The sequence below is a fragment of the Sipha flava genome, unplaced genomic scaffold, assembly GCF_003268045.1.
Source record: "Sipha flava isolate LNK unplaced genomic scaffold, YSA_version1 117_pilon_pilon, whole genome shotgun sequence".
Classification (NCBI taxonomy): Eukaryota; Metazoa; Arthropoda; class Insecta; order Hemiptera; family Aphididae; genus Sipha; species Sipha flava.
In genome coordinates this window covers 1,943,218-1,966,270 of record NW_020271741.1, presented here as the reverse complement: position 1 = coordinate 1,966,270, position 23,053 = coordinate 1,943,218, and the positions used below count along the sequence as shown (strand labels likewise).

Sequence of the window (23,053 nt, the reverse complement as noted above, 5' to 3'; positions counted from 1 at the left end):
GTGGATTTCAGTTTTAAATAATTTGAGTACATCAGGTATACTCGTAACCAAATATTCCAATAAGTTTTTACATCAACTATGTATATGTTATCATATAAATAATTATATTTTTACAACTCATTAACTATTATAAACTTTAATTTGATCTCTATTTGAAAATGGTTGTACAACATTTTACAAATTCATTAATTTATTGATTTCACATAGTACAATGTTTGTTTCAAATATAGTAATACTGTTAATTATTATTAATAATATTCCATAAAAAATAATATACAGAAAATCTAGCGAATCAACATCCTTATATTGATCGATTAATGTTGAAAAAATAATAATATATACTGTGTCATTATATTAATACAAACTATAATTATTGAGTCACGAACCTAACATATTTTATTAAGTCACATATTATATTCAGAGTCACGTTTTAGTTGGGTTTTGCAGTTGTGAATATTACTATTTATAATTTAAATATATAAACAGGTTAAAACTTTCGCGGATTATAAAATAATATTTTTTTTTCGATACAATATCATGCCTCTGATAGTCTACTATTATTTTATATCAATTGCCGGTAAAAAAATAAATAGATAGAAATGTCAGTACAAATACATAAAGTTGAAAAATAACAATACATATATTCACACGCTGATTTAGTGATCTTCCAAGGAAAATAAAACTCTTCCGTGCGATAGCCATACTGTTATTTTGATTTAGTTTGATATACCACTTGCCACGTGAACTAGGAATTTCTATACTAACCTAGCTTATATGTTTCCGTGAAAAAACGTAACCAAGCTGAGTCACTCACTGATGGTTACAAATAAACAAAAGAAGCTAATGCAACGAATACCAAAATAAAACAAGAAAGGAACCAATGGTATAAAATATACTAGTTAGAATCAATAAAATGAAAATATATTTTTTAGATAACATGAAATATTTAAAAAAAATGTATGCTATTAAAACTAAATAAATAGGTCACTTAAGTATTGTAATCAAATTAGGTAGTTTAGTTATAAAGTAATGGCAGCTAACATAAACATTACACATAACATCTACAACATTACACCAATATAAAATATTTCTATATTTTCAAACACTTAAAAAGCCGTATGTTTTCTGGTTATATGATATTTTTATAGATCCATCTAATCCCTGCACATCAAAAAATGACGGATTTTCAATATCAAATGTCAAATATAATATTATAAAAATGTATTTAATCACAGACCTTTTTAACCCTATTTAAAAAGGTTTTCTAAGCATATCATTTATATCAAATTACAAAATAAAAGGATTCATTTAATTTTAAAAAATTATTATTTTTTTTTATATAAAAGTAATTCAATAATTTAAGGATTAGATATTTTTAATTATTTTATTTAACATGATAATTATATGATTTAAAATGTTTACAAAAATAAGAAAACTTTGTGATATGAAATTTGAGACTAAAAACATCTTAATATTCTAAAGATTAACTATTACGTATTTTAGAAGTATAGTAAAAATAAAATATTGACATGAGTATAATAATTGATCAAAAATATATGTATATATATATATATATCTTAACATATTTTTTCATATTTCATTAAATTAATAATAAAATTATGAATTAAAATAATCAAATAAGTTTCAATTTTTAAGTGAACTCTATTACATTTTGGTTTTATTTAATTTTATAATTTTAATTATAAAAAGTTATGCTTGCATAATTCTTTAATTTAATGTTCACAAATAAATGGGAGTTATGTAAGTTATCAAATCTAAAAAAATAATACGTACAAAAAAAAATATATATATATATAATCTAACAATCATTTAAATTTCATTAAAATATACTATATCTTTGATGAGCATTATAACAGTTATTATTTCTTCAGAATATTTAAATAGGTTTAAATTTAAACAGAATTTATAAATATATATGTATCTATTTAAATCATAATAATGATAATTAGTTAAAAATAATAAGAAAAGTTTTGGATGATTATATTAAAAGTGGAAAACAAAGTAATCAACCAGTACATTTAGGTACATACTGAACAATAATGCTAAAAAAAATCAGTATTTTGAATCTCACGTTTTCAATCTTGAAAGTGAAATTTTGGATTGTTCTCACTTTACTTTTAAATCAAATACTCTTATCGAGTACAAGTAAAATTAAAATAAAAACTAAAAATTTTAGAAACTATATAATTGAAAAACAATTAATAATATTATAATTGTATGAATGCTTAGTATTTTGTAATGGCGGCCAAAATAAAAAAATTAATTTAGAACTATTATTATTTTATACATAATATTATCTTATTTTGATTGTTTTCCAAAACAATGTTAAAATACACCTTTAATGCATATTATTGATTATTGCTGTTATTTTAAGTAAAATAAAATATTTACAAATACTCATTTCAAATAAAATAAAAACCATAACACGTATTTTATATTACATAAACCCTTGTAACTATCAGACACACCTACTACCATCCGCTATGCCACGCCACCGGTACCTCATGACGTCACGCATCGACCCGTCGGTCTCGCACTGCGACGGCGGTAGATAGCGCTGGCGCGATATAATATTACAAACATAAAATTCATAATACAATTAATAAACTTTCAACTTTCTTTAACAGTAAATAAATGGTAGAATTCGGAAACGCCTCCAATGCACAATAAATTAATATCTCCAAAAGCAATATACATTAATCTATAAAAAACTTATTAAATGAAACATGTACCTTTTACTCACCCGGGAAATTAAATCAATAACCACCAAATACACATATATATGAGATCGACAGACCAATTCGTCACTTCTTTCTAACCAAATATCAGTTGTGAGATGACCTTGAAACCCCGTCTATCGGACTGCCAGGCCTACAAATATTACACCACCAATGTCAGCATTCCCCACCAAAATAATCATAGTTTTAATCGACACTTTCGACGTGTAATTCATTTCCATTTTATATTAAAACTGCTTAAGTAAGTAAATAGCCCGGTGTGGCCGTAATACCCCACACCTTTGACTATTTTACTTTTCATAGTTATAAGGCTCCGTGCTATACTCGTGTCCCCTTTTTACACCGAAACATTTAATAATATAAATTATCGTTTGACTTCAAAGTGCTACAGAGCTGTAAGTTATAAACATATTAAATATTACTTGTTATGTTAAATGTTGTATTATGTTAAATCTTATGTTATGTTATATTATGTTATGTATTTACACATATATCCTTATGCATTTTGTAAAATAATTATGCTTATGAATAAACTTATTTTGTAATGATAAAACTCAACGTGTTCAGTTCATTACACCCTCATCATATAAATATACGAAACATGAAGATTTAAATAACAATTAGATTGACAAGAAATAAATAAGGAAAAGAAAATATGTAGCGAAAGACTGAGGAGCTTGTTGATATTTAAACATCATCGAATATTAATAGTAATATATTCTGAAGGATGATAGTTGTTACAATGTAATTACAATTAAAACATTTCAACACTGAAACACTCGACCATCGCATATAAATATTTCATGATCCGTTCATTTAAGTCTGATAATGTATGCAGCATATGAATTATATAGAAATAAATCAAAATTATTGAAATTATTGTGATATAATAAATTTATGTAATACTACTAGCTAGAAATAATATATATATATACAATATGAGATTGTGACGGATATTCATTACTTTATTCGAATATTTCGTTTAGTTTTAAAAATTACTTATCGGTAATACAATAAATATGATCAGTACGTATGTAAATTGTCTTCATAATGAATAGTAAAAATAACAGTTGTCTGGATGATTTATAAAAGGTTATATTTTACTCTTACAAATAATGATAAAAATACAAAAGGATGACAATATAATAATTGAAAGTAATTTGATTATTTTACTTGATTCCAAAATATAACACATTATTAGAATGTATGCACAGAATATATACAACATTGAAGTACCGTCATCATGTCATCATCCGATCAAAGAATATCAATAAAGTTGGTTTCTTTTTGAAATTTTATTATGTGGTTGAATACATTTCAACGTTTTCCCTTCGCTCTCCAAATATACTGTACGTACATATATATATACTCGTATTATCCCTATCATCTTACATTTTTCATCAATTCGACAATGTAGACAATAGTCATAGTTATTGTGTGTAGTAAAGGTACTACTAGAATTATAAGTAATAGTAGTAGTATAAGTAGTATTAATTGTAAAAGTTTAGTACTATCGAGCTTTCAAGAGCGGTAGATGGACGTCTCGGTTCAAGAAGAATCAGATATGAGCGACTGATTATAATAAAATCTTATTGTTCTACTGTTATTTATTACTGATCTCATTTTTGTATTATTATGTACTTTGTTGATGCTATAGTACAGAATTCGCTATCCCTTGTAAGGTTTAATTGTTTGATGTAAAATAAACGATTACGGCCCATTGGGAAAGAAGAGCAAAGATATTATTTTTCAAATCCGGTAAGTTATTATATAAATACAGGTATATAAAATATCGTGTAAAGTTCACGAGCAATGGATATATGCACATATATATATATATATATATATATATATATATATATATATATATATATGTACTCATATACGCATCGAAATATCGAATAATACGTTCGAAAAACGAATAAGAATTGAAGATATATGGTTGATTGAAGATGGTGGTATTTTAATGCGGACGAGGCATATTTGCCAATCCCATCGGCGTTATTAAAGTTCGGAATAGACTAACCCTCTGACGTCTGAGACGATGATATCGTAATCGACGACAACCCCTAAGCACATAATCGAGTTTGACTTCTTATTTTATTTTTTATTTTTAATAAAGTTCAACATTCCATACCTTTCTTCGCACAGATCGTTTATTAAAAGACATTTTATCCTCACACATTAAGTAATAGTATGACGAGTCAAATATAAAAAAAAAATCATCGGATCAGTATGAATAATAAAATGAAAGTAATATTAAGGATTAAACACTTTCACAAGTTATTTTAGAGTTATAATACGAGTTCCAATGGTAATAATTAATAAATATAAGTGATGAACATACCGTATAAACATACAAAACATTATTATTTTCTATAATTATAACCTTATCGTAGTTTATAATCGTCAAAATACATTTTATTTCTGCAATAATTTATATTAAAAAAATTCGCTCAGAATTCTGTACCGAAAAACAAATAAGTTGAAAAATGGATAATATTTACGATGACGTAAAGTTTTAAATAAAATATAACTACATGTTCGGTATTCCTGATAGTATTTTTCAATTATATGATGAAATATATCAAAAATTGCCAATCAAACAAAATATCACTCTAGTTTGAATATTAATATATAATCATTTATACTGACAAAGCATTTCTGAAGAGGGAAAAATACATCAGCAAAAACTAGTGTATTTCACGCTTCATTCACAATCTAAAGTTACAAACAAAATATGATTTTAAAACGAATATTTAAGTTGGTATTATGCAGTTAGAATATATTTCATAAATTATTATATAATACTGCGAAATACATACAAATAAACGAATTAAACCAAACTTAAAATCACCAAGATGTTAGTCATACGAAATTATTTATTTTATTGAGCATCCAAACCTTAGCTACTATTCAATTTATATTCTGCTATAAATTTTATCAACAAAAACTTTTTTCTTCTCAGTATAATTTTAATAAACTTTTCAAAATTGTTTCAATCCGTACTTCTTTAAATTGAAATTGTTTATTTGCCAAAAAAAAAAAAAGAGAATATCCACAAAAGTAGGAAAAATATATAATCGAATACTTTAAGACAAAACTATTTAAATTCCAACCGTTTAAATTTTATTTCAATTTGAGTGTTTCGCACAAAAAATAATACAAGGACAAATGTACTAAAAAATGAAAAATTAATTTAAACTTTTGATTTTATTTATATTAATTGAATGAAAGATTTAAAAGTATATACTTATTATTAAATATACATTTATAACCACATTATGCTGATAACTTGGATAAGTAATATTCAAAACCATGAAAACAACAGAAAACAACAAAGGTAATATGTGGTGGAAAGCACATCCACATAAAATACACAATATATGAATATAACCATAAAAGCGAGTACTCAATACTAAGGTGAGTAGAATATTACATCAATGATTCAAACGAGTATTCAGCTATTGTGTGAACCACGCTGTACCTCAATTACACTACTTCGAACAAAAGATTTATAACGACCTAAGAATGTAGGTTATTATGATGAGTGTAATATTTATCAAGTGGGCACCTAACCGTGGACACCTTAATAATTAACATCATCATCGAGCTGCTCATTTATTTTTAAATGCTAAAAATATGATTTTACGAATAAAATTTAAAAAAAATCTCGGGTACACTCCACCTGATATTTTCTTCGAACGGCATGACATTAAACGAGATAAAACTTATACTAATTAAAAAAAATGCGTTCAAATAATAATGGTTCTATTGATATTCATGATTATATTAATGTTAGACTTATGTATAAGTTTTGTAAGATTATAAAAGACGGAAGATGTAAAATAGATTGGCTTTTACAGAACTACGACGAATGTTCTGTGAAAACAATATTATAAGAAATTTTTCTTTTTTCGTATAATAAAAATAAACAACCATTCTGTAAATCCGGAATAATTTAAAGATCATTAACAATAAGAAAAATTAAATTAAATTACATTTTGTCACGGGGAATAACATAATAGTTTCAATGTGCTTGATGTTTGTAATAATACTTGTACATGTGCATGTGCTAGGGTGGAAGTTACAATATGTTTTATACGTGAATATATAATATACACAGTGGTAACAGAAATCGTATTCCATCTGATGGAATGCCGATTTCTACACAGAGATGTCTATACATTTCAATCACAAATCTACTCACGAATCGCATTGGACACAGTATAAACATATAGAACTGTTCATTTTTTATTTTCCGATTTAAAACTTATCGCAATTTAAATTTTAATTATTTATTGTTTATGCTAGGACTATTTCGGTATACCGATATTTTGAAATTATTTTGATAAACGATAAACCGTAAAAAACTGTCATTTACAGTATGCTGTGAAATACCATGTAAATGGTATACCGTAAAAACCGTAAACCGTATAAACGAGGACATTTTTATATTTATAGAATTATCAACGTTTTTAGTATTGGGAATTCTGGTCTTAATCGTTAATATTTATAATAGTAACTATGATGGTTAGCGGTTGTGCTAAATGCAGTTGAAGCCGCCTGTAGTTGTTTTTCTCATTGATATATTTCGGATTAGAGAGATATAATGTATATTCGAACATTCGATGCAGTATTCGATGCTACAATACCTATTATTATTAAACGTTTTGTGTTGTGCAAAAACTTATACAAATAATTTTCGTTACGTATTGTATTGTAGCATCGAATACTAATAATTGAATACTCGAATAATTCTCATAATTCTTTCATATTATGTTTGAATATATCTTGTATATTGTGCGTCGTTATCCGTTCATAAAAACTGACTTCGTTCGTGCACTTCGAAGTTCGAACATACAAAGATACTATACGGCTAAACGTAATTAATTTAACTTCAGTAGAACTTGAGTATCTACCTCTATTAACTGTTTAGACGGGTTATGTAGTTCCAAATTTATTACTTTTTAAGTTTAAAATTTTAAACCAATATTGTAGCTTCAACAATACAGATTTAAAATACTCATCCATGTTTTTTATTGCCTATAGGTACCTCAATGACACGAAAGCATTGCGAAATCAGTTTCCGCAGCATCATCGGTTAAACAATGACAACAAATAAATAAAAAGGTATATAGTCTATAGGTAAGAAAAGTTACAAAAAAATCCACTTGTTTTACTAGTTACTTGTGAAACTAGTTATTTATTAGTGAAAAGATATTAAAGTAAAATACAGCGGTACTTGGTTTTATTTTTATATTTTATTTATCGTTTTGTTTTTTTAGTACCCCGAATCATTATAGTTTTTCAGTATACCAAATAATTTCGGTTTTCGGTACATTGAATTATTTCGGTTTTTTAAGATACCCAGTTATTTCGGTATTTTTGGCATACCATTACAAACCAATATTGAAATCAAAACCTTAACACCGAAAATTTATTTTTAATACCGTCAGCCCTAGTTTATACCAACTCCTATCGTAGGAGAAACACATTATTGCAATGACGATGTGCCTAACCTAAAAAGTAAAGTAAGCAGTCATAATAAACAAATTATGTTCTGTGAATGAATATTTGTTTATTTGGCTTATCCTTGTTTATGTAAAAAAATTTAAATTACACTTTAAAATCAAATCAAACTAATTGATAAACAATAATACGATTGGAAAAAATACATAAAATTATATTTATAATATACTATAATTATAACTACAGCATAAATAGTTAAATTGGAATGAAAGTACTTAATCATTGTGAATAATTATTAAATTGCATGGAAAAATAATTATTATTTAAGACTTGCATAATTGTAATATATTATTCATGTTGTGTTTGTTATTGTGATTCTTGACGACAATGAATTCAATATTTCAGAAGTCATTAAGCCTGTAGGTATTTACAAATAATAAATTTAAGAACGCATGTTGTGTAAACAACACGAAAAATAATAACTGTTGTATTTTGAACAATTTCGATTACGATATTGATTAATTCTCTACTGTGAAATCCCCAAAATGGATTAGTTTCCTTGTGCTCGAGTTGGTGCGCAACGGTATACCTTACATAATGTTTATAAAAGGGTATAAATATACTGTTATATCCATTTCACGAAAGCTGATATTCTCCTTTTTTTTTTTTTAATAAGTGCATATTATGTGCAATTCTTATGTTAGTTTAAAATTCCTTATAGTTATTGTTCTTGGATCAACAGCTTCTTACGAGATGATGTAGCTAAGTCCATGATATATTACTTTTGTAAGTTTTTATATTCTCCAACTAAATACCATATGTTAATACTAATATGTGCGTTACTATTTTCATTAACACAAATATGAAAACAAACCATTAAAATCTTAAACAATTAATCTATGAAAAAACATCGCTAATAAGTTTCGCAAAATAATTTTTTTTTCAGCCACAAAACACATACAAACACATTATAAGTGTCACCAGTGGTGTAACTAAGGGAAGGAGGGTGATCCTTCTTCCTGTTATATGTATATTACTGAATCTAACCTTATTCTCTCCATCAAACACCATCAAAATTTAAATTTTTTTCAAATGTATAACCACCACAAAAATAAATCCTGGTTTCATCACTGAGTGTAACACACTACGAATAGTACTTTTATCAACATTTTTTTTTTCTTACAATAGAACTGATATTATTCTAACGAAATGAATAGTTTGAATAATGGAAATTTATTTACCAACTGAACAAAGTGTTAGGTACTTGCAACCATATGTATGTTTAAACTATTTCTAATATTTACATTTAGAGATGACAAAACACTTCTGTGGTATGTTAAAAGTTTTCTTGATATTTTATTCCTAATGGATTTTATAGTTTTATGACAAAACTGTAAAAAGCACATCTTTATCTATTTTCTGACAATCGATTCAGTCTTCTATATGGTAGTATATTTTTCAGTACATAAATGTAAAAGTATTTTATTCAATTATTTTTATAAAACTTTTTATGCATTTTAAAATAACAAATACAGGACACTGGCCAGAAAATATTAAATCCATACTATAATAATATTATAAATGAACAAAATAATAATGCGATACACCAGCCAAGTATACTCTGAATATTTTGATAAAAGCTCAAAGTATACAATAATCTAAAATTTTTAAGCTATTATTAAAACTACCAAAACCATTTAAAATGTAATGACATTTATTTCATTACTATATTGTAATAAAAAAAAAGTTTCAAATTATTATTATAGTTTGTTTTAGCTGTGTTTTCTCATTGGATATAAAAAATACTACTTCATCGTTTTTAAGAACTTTATTATTCTAAAATACAACATTACACAATTTTTACTTTAGTAAGTATAACTATAATTCGTCTTCATTTTCCTCGGCATCATACATTTATATTTTAACTTTTATAATACGAATATAAATAATAATTCATTGTTCAACAATATTTGTTACTGTTTGCTAATAAATTTCATATAAACATTTATATTTACTAAATCATAAGATATATAATAAAAAATACATTTTAAGACTAATTTGTACTAATTTCATTTAATTTTATTTGAAGTTATTAAATATTATTTTAAATAAATACGAAATCAAAATATTAATAAAAAGTAGATAATAAAGCATATAATGAGGTAATTTTACTCTATACTCCAGTGAAATCATTTTTGTTCTTATTGTTTTTATATATTAATAAATAACTTTCATGATGCTACTAAGAAATGTGATAATTCAAATTTTTGATGTACAATTTTTAACCAGTTTTAAAATGATACTAACAATTTAATATTAGTCATTATTAAAAAATTAAGCAATATTAAGCAAAATTTTACAAAAAAATTATTATAATATTTACAATTTTGTTATATTAATCTACACTTAAACAATTTTTTATTTGTAATAATATGTATTGTAATTTTTATTATTCTTACATTTATACACAAAACAAAATGATAATCATTCAAAAACAAAATGTGCATATAGCTTAATTTAAATGTGTCACTCAGTATAAGTTTCTTATAAAACATTAATTTTTAAATAACAATTGCAATCCGGATTGCATATTTTTTCTTCGTTTTAAATTAATTCAACAAAATAGTATGACTAATATGTTACAATAGAAATATCTTTTAAGTATTGAGCAGGTATTCATTCAAATTTAAAGTAAGTAATATAGTTTATTAATTTTATTATTAAAATAATTACTTTCTTATTATAATGTACTGTAAATTAGTCATTTACAGAATAACAAATGTCTTCATATCTTTATTTATTATTGTATAATAATATAATTATAATATATAAAATATAATTAATAACATTTCTTGATCCACATTGTTGTTGTATTTAAATTAAATGTATTATTAACGAGTGGTTCAAGGGTAACATTATAGAACTTATTTAATCAAATTATAATAGTTGTTATACATCAAATATACATAAAATAAAATTAGGAAAAAAATATAGTCATATTACAAAATCTATAAAGGACGTTAAAAGACCTAAGATCATGGGAAAAAAAATCTTAACGAGTATTAATAGCGAATCTATAACTTACATATTTAATGCATCTTTCCTAATGAATTATGTCAGTCCACAAGCTTTGCTCTTCTCTGATGTTTACTATTATTTTCATTAAATTCCCTTTACAAACTATCAGACGTTAATTAAATCGATGAAAATAATCTTATATTAATTATAAATTAAACAAGATGCCTCTTGTCTGATCACACGAAATCATTTGTCAAGTTCTTTAATCATTAAGTTACTTGATTTCATACTACATATACATTACATTAAATGTTATTAATAGGTTTTTATAATACGATGAGAAGAATCAAAATTTCAAATTTTAAAATAATTATATAATACCTAACTTATTTAATAAAGGGATAAATAATTTTATATTTTTCGATATAAAATCACAAAAACTTATAATTTTACCATAAAATAAGCTTTTAATGATATTAATACCAGTATATTCAGAATTATTAAACTACTAAATAACAATTTTTATAAATAAGGAAAATACTTACAACTTCTATTATTATAATTATATTGCCTAAAACACCAATTTAATATAACTGTGATAACTTAATTAGTTTGTTTTAAATAAAAATATATATATATATTTTTTAACAATAATATGTAGCAGTTTATTTATATGGTATTTAATTATTCCACAATGTTATTTCCATAATGTTTTTAATTAACTCGTATTTATACTCAATCATAAATACTGCTGATCTAAATTATCCGAATGAATAATTTTTTTTTTTAATTAAGTATAAATGTGACTTTATTTATTCATATACATCAATTCATATATATCTCATAATATGAGAGCATTTAAATCTACAAGGGTGACTTGTGGATACTATTTAAATTAGTTTATATAAATATACAACTCATATATATTTGCATTTAATTCTCTATTATTTATCTTCCTTAAAAAAAAACCAATACAATTATTAACTGTGTATATATTATTGATTTTTAAATATACTCATAATTTTACGGTTTACAAAATATTATAACATATACATATGTGAACTTAAATAATATAACTTACATGAACAATCATTTTTTAATATTTGATATTCTATGTGATTGATAATAAAAATATTATATACATAAATTAAGGTGTATGACCGCTTAGTGGTAAGTATTGACAATTACCGGTAGTTGTCAACCTTTACCGATCGTTTTGGTGAATGATGTCTAGTTCAACAAATACCTCACATTGCAAATATTAACTGATGATTTTTTTGACATGCACATTAGTTGTTAAAAAAAAAATAAAAAATAAGGGTTAAATAAAAAATAGTTAATAATTACTTTTAAGTTGGTAAAAAGTAAATATATTTTGGCAAGTTAAATTTTTATATAAATGTAATATCAAATGAAATATTCTTAATTGTACAAATTATTTTGTTCGTACACCTCGTTCCATTAAAATTATATAAACAAATAGTTTATAAAATACTACAAAATACACGCATCATTAAGTATTTAATAACTCTGTGCCAAATTAAATATATTTATGAACATATATTAACAGAATAATTTAAATGAAATCCAAGATATATTTTATTTTGTACAAACGTGTGTTATATACGTACACATTTTTCATAGAAATAGCATTATAACAAATAAATAAAAGTGAACTTTTTAAATCTATTATACGAATCTAAATTAATTACATCAAAAAACATTGTGGTGCTATATGAAATTAAAAATGTTTAATTTTTAATTATAAACAATGATTCCGCATTGATAGAAATGGAAACAATACTGGTTAAATATTTAAATCATTTACAAATAAGAGAAAAAGCCTAAAACTCAGGCCGGGGAAATTAGGTTGAGGATATCAATTTCTAGTCAAGATTACATATGAGCATTTACCACTGAACCATTTTTATGGAAATAAAAAAGTTGGAAAATTCTGATAATATAAATGAACTTTGAAACTTTTTCAGAGAAATCACCATAAAAAGGGTACAACTTATAAAAAATATATCTATCACTAATTTCTTCCTTACATCAAAGAAAAATGAACTCAACTTTAGAGCATAACTAATCCTCAAATCAGAAAGAGAGAGAGAGAGAGAGAGTGAGAGAATACAAAATGAAGAGGAGCTCATTTAGTACGATAACACGATTTTAAAATCTTCTGTACTAATGATTTCCATTGAAAGGGGAAGTTGATTATGTGACTAGGATGGTTGCAAATTGTTTTTTTTCTTATAAATAAAATACATTATAATTCTAATTATTTATGAGTTAAAAATACAGTTTATTATTTTACCAAAGTATTACTATAATTAGATTAATTGTTATTGTGATTATGATTATTTAAATAACTTAAAATAAAATGTTACAAGATATACAATTAAAATTCAAAGGAAAAAATAGTAAAAGTGACAGGGGATAGCCTCCACCTCTCACACACCTTAACATTATTCAACAATTTTAGTATACCCTATTTATTACAAATCTTGAGAATCTGTAAGCTAATGGCTATCAGAAATTGAACTCTAGTATAAATTATGAATTTATATTGAACATGGTGGACCATAAAGAGATAGGTAATTTCATTTAATTTAAAATCCAGCAAATATTAGTGTTACTATTTAATCACGATTCTAGTACAATGAACAAAATAATTTTGGAACCAACAGTTTATAATTCCTCAACTTTCACGACAATGTGTATATTGTACATTAAAAATCGAAAAAATAACAAATTAATGTATATTTCATACATTAGTAAGGGAAGCACGAACCAAGAATTAAGTATTTTTTCTTATCCTTAAATTGTAAATTTAAGTAATTTTAAAATTGTATTTTGCACTGTGGTAAAATATAGTAATTTATTCAAGTAATTAAAATCATATTGGGTTTCTAATCGAAAAAAAATCGGTACATTTTATGGCTCAAGTCGTAACAATAATCTAGCAAAAGTATTGAACGAAAAAATTAATATATTTTCCTTCCAAATAATTCAACAGCTCGAGCCAGTAGAATTAGGCTTTTTAATTATATACTACAATTACAAAAATAAAAGCAATTACTGAGTTTAAGAACATTTGTTAAAAGTTTTATTCTTACGACTACAACAAAGTTTTTAAACGAGAGTAAATCGCCGTGAATCAAAAACACAAAATCTTAAACATTTGTTTAAATTAACTAATAAATTTATTTGAATTTCCTCTTAAATCATAACAATGCGAAATGCAGTGTTATGATAGCCAACCTTCATTCTCCGAGCAATGTTTATAATATTCATGCGAATCACCATAATAATTGCATGTTAACATCATATACTTTTTACGCTCATGTGCACACATCAATATTCAGTCACCAATATATTCTACCTCATACCCTATGTATTGACCAAGCCAATCACGTTATTCACCAAGGCGATGGATAAGTCTTGTAATTGACTTTTCCTACACTAATCTAAACTGATAAATACTTTAATTTCTGCATTCACAGCCAACGCTATTTTATTTAATCATCCAAACCGTACGACCCACTCCTTCCCCGTCAAGAGTTTCATTGCAAAAATTGTATTCGTTAATCCTCGTTCCTTTCATATCATCCGTTTTCACTTGATCTTTTCAGACAAAGATAATACCAAGAAACATATAAGTTCCATCATCTCAAATAGATTAAAAAGACAATAACAATTATCTATCTGCAATACGAAATATTAATCATATACATGGTGATCAACGCCCAAAATTTACACATGTATATATATATATATATATCTGTGTGTTGGTAAATTAAAAAATCATAGATCCAAATACGAAAAATATTTTGTGAGAATTTACAAAATAGCTTATAAATTAGTTTACAAATTATTAGAAAACGCATTTATTTATATTTGATATACAATTTTAGTAGAGTTTAAATTTTAAATTTTAAGTCATCAAACCTGCTAAATTGTAAAAATAGTTTTTTTATGGACTATAGATTTTCTTTAATAGTAATAAATAAAAGTATTAAGTAAGATAATACGTAATGATATAAAATAAAATTTACTACACTTGCTATAAATGATTTACAATACCTAATTATTTTCATGACAATATAAAATGTTATTTTCAAAATACATATTTTTAGGGATAAAATAATAAATTCTTTTACAGTAAAAAAATATATATATACTTAATACGAATTTATAAGAAACAATGAAGTATCTTTGCCAAAACAGTACCTAATTGAAAATAATTTGATTTACTGGGTATACTTATATTTATTTTTTTTTTTTTTTACGTCCATTAATATTATTAGTGATCTGTAAACTTCTAAATAATAAAAACAATCAATAAATTAAGCAACTATATATTACAGTAAGCATACAAGAAAAACAAATTAATATTGTTATCATAACTTAACTGGACCAATTAATATTCATAAGGATACAAACCAACATCAATAATTCAGAACCCAATATTAATTAATAGTCAAATGATTGTTTTCAAATTTTAAATAAATAAAACTTTGTTAATTTTATTATGTAAATATTTTCTATATTCTCATATGTACGTAATAAATTTTATAATGATCCCAGCATCAGGCAAGTATTTCACATAATAGCATTTCAAATTAAAATTAAAATTCGATTCCGTATAGTATTTATTATACGATTCTCGAGGGTAATAGTTTTCAAATTAAAGTCTATAACAAATAATTCCTAATACGCATTTACTTTTGTGGCTCTTTTCCGTATATGTATATGAATTATGTGTACTTAAAAAAAAAAAAAATGTTAAGGGATACGTAAAATAAAATATACGCTTGCGCTTTGAGGTATTAACATTGACTGATTTATTACGATTTTCCCCCACGATTTCGGATTTTTCTGAAAGCTGATTAAATATACCTAGGTTATTTGTGTGTCAAAGAAAAACTTCCCAACACCGTTTTAGCTCTAAGCAGAAAACTTTGCAAAATAAAAACACTATTTCCAAAGACATTAAATAATTTCGTTTTATTGGTAGTTTCACAATCGTCACGCATACCTTACTAACAAATATGTACTTATACGTACATTAGATCGAAAAATGTTTTTCCAATTTTTTTTTTTTTCATACAAAGAAGTTCGTGTTATTATTACATATTTTTTTGTGATTCAAAACAAGTATCTCGGCGCATATTTATCTCACGGTATACTCGTACAGATATACATATATAGGTAATAATATAATACTATACGCACAAAACACTTATGCGCACGCGCGTGTATATGTTATATCCGGTAAACACGAGTTATTATTGCTTCATGTAATATATTTTGTATGCGTGTACGATAATTTCCAACACATTTCACAAGGTTTTCCTCTCGCACCGTGATTATGATGAATGGGTCTATTCGCTATTGCTCGCTGTCGCCCGGATCTTCTCTTGAAGCATAAACCTTTTTTCGCCCGTTGTGTTGTTTTTTTCTTTTCACTTTATGCGTGTACAAATGAATTTGTGTATGTGTGTGTGTGTGTTTGTGTTTATGTGTGTGTGAGAAAGAGGGAAAGAGAAAGTGAAATATATGACGTCCGACTAACAAGCTGCTCAGTGGCCGGGCATGGAACCACTGCAGAATATACCCTACGTACCAGAACCGATCGATACGCATAAACCCGGAACGGTCAACAGGTTAACACCGCCGCCACCAATGCTAACATCACTGCCACTGGTGTCCCGCAAATTGCGTTCATCGTGTAATAACCACCACCATCACCACCACCACTTGCGTTTATTGATATTAAAATATTCATGTATACAGAAATGTAAATGTTGTTAATATTTAATTTTACTCAAGTGCAAAATGTGAAAAGTCGGTCCATTACGCATCACATCTTTTTGATCTCAACATCTTATCCTAACAACGTGATAATGACATACGATTATTCATGTGGTCGTTTTTGAAGTCTACACCACCCGACCCCCACAACTGTACGATATTTGCCAATAAATCATAATCCATTGCAGTTAAAATGTAAATAAAATACTCCTCATTTGAAAAGTAATAATAAAAATAAATTATTTTTATTTTTTAAAACTATTTATTATTATATAAGGTCCTTATTTTGGGTGGTGAAAATATATCTAAGTATTTGAATAACATACACTTACTTATAGTAGCATAGTAATAGTACCTGCTTAGTTCCTACCGTAACAATAGAAGTAGCAGGAATAGCAGCAATAGTATATTATAGTTATAGTGGAAGTATTTTATTTGTACAATTCAGAATGTTTATGACTGCGGTAGGAAGATTAACAGAATTTTCGTAGTATAAAACTATGAATGACCCCATCACTACTGCTACCGTTAACCGTCTCCGTCACGACGATAATTTAACATCCCCGCTCGTTGTATTTAACTTCGATTCCTACGTAATTACACTTCTTTGGTTTCCGGCGACAAATCCACCATCACTCAACGCGAGATTTTAATTTATACCCGTACGTTGATTTTATTTATTTTTATTTCTACTTATGTTTCGAGATTATATTAAACATTTATTTACTGATTAGCCATTTTCTCTACAGTTTGTATTTTATTGCACCATGTTCAGCTGAAAATGCCGAGTACATTCAACTCGAAACAAGCATTTATAACGATATATGAACGAAAGGTAGCTCAACAATTATTTAATCCAATTTTAAATATATATGATTTTTTGTGGCCCCGCTCGAAATATTATACTCAAACCAAAATAGCAAATAATATAAATATATATAATTATATTATAATAATAAACATCCTTATAGTTTGTTCTTCTTTAAGAAATGTAAATCCAACATACAGCGTTCAACGCTACACCGGTTTTTTAGAAAATATTTTAGACATTTGGCATAATTTGTACTGATACTGCCCTTCTAATTTTTCGGTTATGGAAAATACCAATTCATAAGTACTGAAAAATTTGTAAAAAAAGACACATTTTAATTACTTGATTTAAATACGACCGTAGTAGCTACGTTTTTCTAACTCGTCCCATTCCACGAAAAATATGTTTACATTTCACTTGAACACTACGATAAACAGTCAACTATTATTTAATAAAAAAATTTGTTCAAAATCACAAGAAGTTAAATTTTGAATTAATTTTTACTCTCAATCCAAAAAAAACATAATGTAAAATATATTTTTCTTGTATTCTTTTAATCTAAAATACAATAAAATGTTTTACTTGGTTTATCACTAAAACAATTTAAATTATAATAAGTTAACTCATAAGTTATGAGTTTTTAATAAGAATTTTCTAAGATTAAAAATTATAAACATTTTTTCTAAATATGTTCATAGATAGAAATACATATAAAATAAATATGCATATAACAGAGTATTCACTATTTTTAATTAATTCTGATTACATAAATATAATACATTTTTTTTTTTTTTTGTTATTTTATTACATAAAACTAACTCATTTACCAATTATAATTACCCTAAAACTCGCTTAAGACGTTTTTTAAGGGACCAACTAACTAACTAGAGCGTCTTAATCGGAAAAACGTCTTACAAAGGAATTAAAAAAAATAAAGTGATTAAAATATCAAGTTTATTTCTTTATTATTGAACATAATTTAACAGGTGAGACATTTAAAAGTTATAATTACTTATATTTTTTACTATTGAATTTCATTGAAAAATATACTATTTACTAATGCTATTTAATATGCTAATATACTAAAATATAAATAATAATATTGTACTTCTATTATTAATATTTTATTTTTAATTTAATTACATATTAAAAAAATGATCTATTTTTACTGACAAATCTGACAATACGTTTCAGCAAAAAAGTCTTCAATTTCATTGTCATAACGCAAACTTTTTTCGGCATTTTCAACAAAGGACAATATTTTTCGAATTCTAGATAGATGATGCAAATCAGCAGTAATTGTAGGAGTCGATAATGAATTGTTTGGATCTTCATATTCTCGATCGTCTCATAATACGATGTAATATGTACCTACTCGTTAAGATACTGTAGGTAGTATGATAAAACAAAACGATAAATACAATAATACTCGTAAACGAGTAAAATGTATTTTTTTATTTTCATCACACAATAACTGCACTTTATCATAATCTGCTGAATAAAAAAATGTCTTATCCGATTAAATAGAAAAAAACCAAGCGTCTTAAAGGGTAGTTCTTACAATGACTAATGTAAAAAATGTCTAGGAACCGATGGAAAAAGAGTCTTATATGAGAAAATTTCTTAAGCGTGAGCGTCTTAAGCGGGAGCGTCTTAAGCAAGTTTTACTGTATATACATGAAGAATAAGAAATATTTCAACGGATAGATGCAATAAAAATTAATAATTTAATTTAATACTAATGATAAGTAGTTCTGATTAAATACCTAATCAAAACAAACATATATATGTGTGTAATATATATAATATATAATTTATTTATATAAGTGTAAGTCAATAATATTATTATAATAAAGAATATATATATAATAACGAAGAGATATACTATTGATTAATTTTGGATACATGACTTAAAATTTGAATATTATAGTAAATTAAACAAAAAAAATTTAGTTATTGGAGTTTGATTAGAAATACTGATTATACATTTTAAATTTCTGCTTGACGTATTTCAGATTTTGCTTAAAAAACACTAATACATCATTTACTAAAAATATAATAATTTATGGTAAAAATATGTGATTGAATTTATAGTTAATTTTCAAAAATATTTATTTGTATTTTTAATTCGAAAATATAATATTATTGTTTTTTTTTAAATCTACTATGTTAATGTACAATGTATGTTTGTAATATCATAATAATTATTAATCTTCTCGTTTTCTCACCATTTGAAAAAATTAAAAAAGTAGGTTTATTACAATTAAAATTATTATTAAGTTTCTTATATCCATCAATTTAATAAATATTCTTAGAATCATATGAAATACTAATTTAATAAAAATTAAGAAAAGTTAAAAGTATGTGAATAACTAATCATACCTATAGCAAGAATATAAATGCTTCATTTTTCTTGAAATCTCAATTAGTAATAAATTGGATTTCAATTGTTAGAATACCACGTTTCTAATCTAAATTAACACAATATAGTTTTAACGAAATCATAATATCATTAAATTCAAAATTAAAAAAAAATAAGTATTATAAGCAAAAAATGCCTGTATAAATCTTACAGATGTATACGAGTACATAGATGTTTTTAAGAAATATAAGTTATTTAACCATACACATGCAAATGCATTCTAAAGGTTATAGGTATACAAATATGTTTTCAAGAGAGAAAAAGGGATGGTCGTTATACATTGAATTAATTTTTAAACCCTAAATCATATTAGTGAGTAAAAAAAATTGTCTTAAATATGTTTTTTATTTAATCTATGTGTAAAATATACACTCTATAATAATGAACATTGTTGAAAATCAAAATTCAAAGAAAAAATTACTATTTATAAACTTTATTAGTTCAAAAGCATAATTGAATTTAAGTCAGAATAAGGATTTATAAATCCTATAATGAAAGCAATAAAATGTATTAGTCTAAAATTATTGAATACATGGATATCATTTGATACATTCCATATAATATAAATTATTATGCAAAATCATTTTTTGAATTTTTTCTACATAGAATATATTTAATTACCCAATAAAAAATACCAACAAAACTAATATTACAATAAAAAAATAAATATATTAAGTTTTATCAGATTATTCTTAAGTTAATTTTTTTTCAGTTCAGATAAAAAAAATATTGATCCAAAACTATATAAAATTAAAACTATGATTTTTAAGTATTTAAGCTTTAAGTAAATTACGTTTAAGTATATTTAACTTCAAGCTTTAAATATGTATAAAGTTTCACAGTGAATTCAATATTTGATAATTAAAGACTTGGACATAATGAATACGAACTTTTCAACGAACCATTTACGTCGTAAGGAAGTAAAACATTATACATTTTATAAAATTATTTATTTAGAAATAAAAATATGGAAATTTCCAATATAAAACTTATTTGTTAAATAAAACAAAAATTTAAAATAGTGTAGCTTTTTTTCATATTTTTAATTGATATAGCGGTCTATATCAGTGGTTTAATTTTCCTATTTTTTTCAATTTTTTCTCGTTTATCTGTATATGCTTAATTATAATATAGTATCCTCAATTTAATTACGATCCGTATACTCAAGATGGGGAATTCAATAAAACATACACAAATATAATTATGGTATTCCTTTACCATTAAAGTATATGCGAAATCCCCTTGAGTTTTAAAGACTGACTGGATGAGCATAAAATTACTAGCACTATATGTATTTATAATAATAATGTCATGAGTAAATCAAAATTGTACTGACAAGAGTTTTTTAAGTCCTCTTGTTAACACATTAATTATATTTAAGTAAGCATTTATACATAGATACAATTAATACTTTCTCATGCTATTAATATAGTTTGGAAGTCACTTCTACCCTATTCAAATATTTAAAAATACCCAAAATTTCCTTTTCATTTTATCTGAAATATCGATAACAATTATTCATTTAAGTAATTAAACTATTTTATGGATATTGATTATTTAATAAAAATATTATATTGAATGCTGAATGTATAATCAAAAATAATATATATATCACAAATACTTAATAAACACAATATAATTAAAATAATATATTTTTTAAAATTAGATTGCTCGTGTTTGGTAAATATTATGATACAAGAATTATGTAATATAGTTGGAAATATTTAAATATACACCAATATAATTTTATTTTCTACGTCCATCAAAAATTTAATTATTTTGTATTTTATTAACAAAATATTTAATATATTTTAGTTTTTACTACAATATTTATTTAGTATAATTCCCAGACATTTTTAAAGTAGACAAAAAATTCATTTTATTAAACAATTTAAGCTGTAAATAGAAGAAAATAAACAACAAATCTAAAACATCTTAGTCGACTGACCATAGAAACATCCATGAGAACTTTTAATTTTACTTTTTGGGACACAGGTCGTACGTGATCCACTTGTACCTTCAAACATTGACCCGTTATGATAGGATGACTTTTGATTTCTAGATCCATCTTTTAACAAATGAGACACCGAGAGGGATACGGGAACCAAACGTCCAATCTAATGTAGAGATATATATATATATTTACACTGCATACGTGTTCACGAAAAGTCACCGCATAACCAAAGAAGTCGGTTTAAGTTTTCGGAGAGACTTCCCAAATGAGAAGTCGTCACTCTCTCCACTCCCCGTTTCATGTTTTTCAGAAAAATTGCTAAACGCCCATTTATACTTTTAACAAAATACAATCATTGTCCTAGAAAGATATTCACTTACTATATTTTGCATTGCTGAACCGTGACAAAAGGTGTATTAATTACGGTTATCTGCAAACTACGAACTCAACTAAGTTTCTTGGACAAATATCCTAATCATCTAAAAACACCCGTATGTACACTAACTGTCAAAACTGTAGAAATCAAAAAAGAACTACGCTAAATTTGATTATTTGAATGGTACTTGATATTATTGTTATTATATAGTAAGCACCAGCAAGAAATATTTCTTCTTTCATTTACTGACCGACATTTTATTTTGATTATTTTTTTTAAATAACAATATTTTACCATTAAAAATTGTTAACTATTAAATACATTTTTAGCAATTTAATAAGAGTAACGTACTTTGGTACTAAAAAATAAATCTCATGCAATGCATATATATATATATATATATATATATATATATATATATATA

General features: G+C 24.9%; 1 protein-coding gene across 1 annotated transcript in view; it reads right to left on the bottom strand.

Annotated features, from left to right (window-relative positions):
• Nucleotides 1-23,053, bottom strand: part of LOC112693122 (regulating synaptic membrane exocytosis protein 2) — a 199,236-nt gene that overhangs the window by 96,314 nt on the left and 79,869 nt on the right. The window lies entirely within an intron of this gene.